This window comes from Camelina sativa, chromosome 2 (genome assembly GCF_000633955.1).
Source record: "Camelina sativa cultivar DH55 chromosome 2, Cs, whole genome shotgun sequence".
Classification (NCBI taxonomy): Eukaryota; Viridiplantae; Streptophyta; class Magnoliopsida; order Brassicales; family Brassicaceae; genus Camelina; species Camelina sativa.
In genome coordinates this window covers 15,383,541-15,388,751 of record NC_025686.1, presented here as the reverse complement: position 1 = coordinate 15,388,751, position 5,211 = coordinate 15,383,541, and positions in this window count along the sequence as shown.

Sequence of the window (5,211 nt, the reverse complement as noted above, 5' to 3'; positions counted from 1 at the left end):
CCCTAAAGTCCTGAGTTTCTTAAAAGAAAGTAAAAAAAGAATCATATGTCTTCGTCTTCTGCACCTTCATAACCACTACGAGAGAAGAGGATTGTCTACGAGAAAAGAGGACCGCCTCTCTCCTTAGCCATCTTCAAAACGGACCCAGTAGCCAAGAGGTTAAATGCACCGGTAACAGACCAAGAGAAACATAGTTAGACCAGATTATCTGAAAACAAATTGCATATTCTACTAATTGGATAATAATAATAATTGATAAACATTGAAAGCTAACAGTAAATCTCCACAATACCTGAGAAGTAATTCAGAACTGAAGCAGACCAATTTTGCTAAGTGCTGGATTTTCGATGTGGTCAAGGAAGGGTTCAATTTGCCCTGGAAAATCCCTAAAGTACTCTCTGTTGATTCGACACTTTTCCACCGTATTTGTGATGGGATCATAGTACACGACATACTGCTTGACGGTCCAGACATCGTCATGTAGGAACGCGCCATATTGAGGTGCGAATATGAGCTCCCCCTTTCTAGCTGTACCAATGAACCTGAACTCCTCCTCATAGCCAAAGCCTTCTCTAAATGGGGGAATATGAAAAGATTGTTTAGACCAAGTTGTTGCGTCCTCCAGAGTCCAGACAGTAAGAGCACCCTCTCGATTTTCATCATGGGCAATTGCTAGTTTGTCCTTGAATTCCACCAACACATCATTAGAACGAAAGGGATAGTAAGCGCATCGATCCTAATCCATCAATGTGGATATCCCAATCCACCAGTAGATTATTGGTATGCCAAACGTTCTTCGAACTCTGGTCCCAATCCTCACCCTTTAACAACCTTCCCACATGACAAGTTGCCACCAATTGACCTACAGATCCCTGATACTCAACCAGTTTTAAGATGAACAAACTTGTTGGATATATTTTTTAGTTGAAGTCAATTACGTGCTTTACTTTACAACAACCAAAAACTATAAACACACATAGGTCAAGTCTCCTTGACCAAGTCTAACGGAGCCTTACCAACCAAACGTTCCCGCTATGAATCAGAGAGGTCTATAAATAATCTAATAAAATTTTGATTTTGCTATGGTCACCATTATTCCACATTTAAAACAACGTAGGCCATAAGTTTTATATCTTTTATTATACTTATACGCAAACGTCAGAAATTTATTAATATCTTATTATATAAAATTTGGGTTTTAAATAACTCATTTCATTGCGACATATATAAATTTTATGATTAGATATTTTATCATATGTTAAGTATTCTTTTTGTTTATACAATGTAAAAAAAATAATTATAAGAAATTATAATTGTAAAAATTTAGAAAAACAGACATAAACATTGTCTTTTTGGGACAAACACACTTTGAGTTATAAACTTGCAAATAACGGAAAATAGTCCAAACAAAGTAATTTAAACATATGTACAGTAATATTTATAGAAACTAGGTGCTTCCCCACGCAACGCGTGGGTTGTGGTGTTATTTTTGGCACTTTCTTGTTTTTTTTGGTCTTTATCGTATTCTCTTTTGTATTATTTTGTTTTAATTAGGCATATACGGGCTTTGCCGTCACTTTTATTTATACACTATATGTTTATACCATTTCGTTCAAATGTGTATAATTGTGGCATTTATTTTTTATGAATTATGAAGATGTTGTTTCTTGCTTTTGAGGATCCAATCTTATCATTGACTGATATTGTTTCCAATACATTTTTTGTATTATAGTTTTTCTAATTAACTGCTTATGTAAACTCTTCATACGTTGATGTTGCAATAATAAGTTATTTTTTTAAAATATCTTCCGTGTAAGTGATTATGTTTGTATGCCCATGTTTTGGTCTAATATCAATAAGATCGTTTCTGTTTTTCTTTAGTTGGCTTTGAAACCAATATTGAGTTAAGCAAATAATGGGTCGAATTATGGTGTTAATAAGTAATATAAATTCTTATGTATATATATTGTATATATGTGACTATAAATTTAGCTAACTAAAAAATTATGTAATATTTAAATACAATCTTGAACATATATATATATTTTTTTATTTGTGGGAGGAATGTATGAAATTATTGGATAGAAGTTATTTTTGAGTTAAATGACCTTTAATGTCTTTAAAGTGAGTTAAATATTAATAAATTTTTATATGTGTCTTGACTTTTTTTAAAAGGAATACCAAGTGTTTCCTTCCAAATTTGAAGTGATATAGTATTTTAGTTTTCTTATATGATTTTATGAACTTCAATGTAAAAGTTTTTCAAAGTAATAAGTACACTCACTGATTGAATTATAAAATTTGGAGAAATGTTTATTTCGTTTAATCATCTGCTCTTTTAAATAAATTAAATAAGTATGTTGTTATTCCTACAAATAGGACAACATATATTATAGTTTAACCATGGAGTTAAGCAATGGAAATGGAACTTGTGGTTGCAAGACAAAATGCTTATATGTTACACATTGATCGTTTAAAAATGAATAGGAACATCTAATTCTCAAATAAAGTTGATTGTTTTGTTAAAACCAACATATGTGAATTTAAATTTAACTATGCAAATTTAAAAAATAAATATGAATAGATTAGAAAGGCAAGAAATATAAAAGAAATATTTTTTATATAAATAAAATAAAAATTGAAAACAATGTTAAATATATATAATATTTTCTACATTAAAATATAGAATCAAACTCTTACAAGTTACAACACATATGAGATATAACAACATTTGATATTGGTAGGAGAGGAGGAGAGAATGTTTACTATAAGATGGTAATCCAAATTAGATAATGGAGATGAATCTTTAAAAAATAGAACAATGTAATATATATATATATATAATACTTTCTAAATTAAAATATAGAATCAAACTCTTACAACACATATGAGATATAACAACATTTGATATTGGTGGGAGAGGAAGAGAGAATGATTACTTATAAGATAATAATCCAAATTAGATAAAGGAGATAAATCTTTTAAAATAAGAACAATGTAAAATATATATCATGTAGTCTCTAAAATTAAAATTTAGCATTAAAAATTTACAATGATATTTTATTTGTTTTTTACAACCCACACAACAAAAATAAGAAATAAAAAAAAAACGAAAAATGATTTGAGGTATTGTAGAAGAGAATGAAAGAATGTGAAAATGAGATAGTAAAAGAATGTCAATATGAGAGAATGATAGATTGAGAGAATGCTTATTTATATGATAAGAAATGATGGAAGTTACATTTAGAACTATGGAGTTACAATAGTAATTTATTGTGTTTGAATAAAATTGAGTGGTAGAATATGATTAATGCATAATTTATTTTATTTTCAGTTATAATTTTATTTTAATGTGTGAGTTAAATGTATTGTGTTTATTGGATCTTAAATATTGTTTAAAGCAATTAGAAAGCAAAAAAAAAAATAAAAAAAATTAGAAAACATTAAATGAAAATCAACCAATAAGGAGAGACCAAAACCTTATATTTATATATATGATATATTGCTTTAAACTTTGAAATGAGAAATATATTATAAACAATAATTTTACATGAGAAATATATTAATTTAGCCAACCAAAATATGAATATAAGTTTAGCCAACCAAAATAAATAAAAAATATTAAAATTTAACCAAAATAAATTTCTCTTGAAAGATAATAAGTTAGTAGGAGGAATGAATTAATGTACAATTATTGGATAGGAGTTACATTTGAGTTAAATGGAGTTACATGTCTTTAATTATAAATAAATATTTTAATTTTTTATAACCTAAAATAAAAGGAATACCAAGTGGCTGAATCAAAATTCACATGATTTGGTTGTTTGTTGATATAAACTCAACACTTACACATAATATTTCAAAATAAAAAATATTACTTTTTAAGTGACAAACTAAATTAGTTTTCTTATAAAATTATATGAATTCTTCAATCTCAATAATTTTTAAAATCCCAAGGATAACTTATATTTTTTTGGTTTTCACTCATCAATTTAATTTATAGTGCTAGATTTCATACTAATGGTTTCATCTTTAGAGAATTTAGTGAAATGATATTTTTAAAATTATATTTTATTTTTATATTTAAGTTCCAGTTGAATATGTTTTGTTTTTTGGATCATTTTTTATTTTGATTAAAGACACAAAAAACCAATTGTTTAATTATGTTCTTTTTGTTTTCAAAAACCTCAAATCATAAAAAAAATATATATATATATATATATATTATATTGATCTCTGCAGATTTAACAATTGGATCACAAAACAAAATAGTCTTTATAAATGGATAAATGGATAATTATATTGATCTTTAAATATTATATTGATCTTTATAAATTATTAAAAATGATACATGAATATGTGAGATAACCAGAGACATAATAGATAATTACATATGGATCATTTCAACTTTATGATCTTATTGTGTGGTGAATATTGTAAGGAAGTATGAAAATAATGACTTATAAGATGTTAATATAAAATAGAAAATGGAGATAAACATTTTAAAAGATTAAAATAAATATATAAGATATACATATCATACAAACTCTAAAACTAAGCTTTTACAATGATATTTGATTTGATTTTTTATAACCCATACAACAACAATAAAAAAAAAAAATACAAAACAAAACAAAACAAAACAAAAAAGAGATTTGAGAGTAGTGGAAGAAGATGAGAGAATGAAAGAGTGATAGACTAAGAGAATAAGATAATGAGTATTTATAGGAAGAGAAATGATGAAAAATTACATTTAGAAAAATGAGAGTTACAATTCTAATTTATTGTTTTGTTTTAATACAATTGATTAATACAACTTAGTGGAGAAATAAAGTTAATGCATAATTTATAGGGAGAAGGTATAAAGATTTCAGTTTTATATTATGTGAGTTAAATGTGAAAATTAATTGTTTTAAATTTGTGTTTTAAGATAATTTTTTTTTGTTAAAATTGCATTGCCAAATGGACCAATAAAGAGAGACTGAAACTCTACTTTTATATATATGATTACAGATGAAGAGTTTCTTACACTTCTTTCGAAAAAAAAAAAAACTTATTAAAGCTATATACAAAATGATCGATTAAACATGGCAAGTCAAATTGTCTATTAATTTTCTTAGTGGTTGCACTTACCCCACGAAGAGTCGGTTACGAGAATCTTTTGACGTTCCATTGACAAATAATGAAATGGAAACAAATTTTGTCAAACTC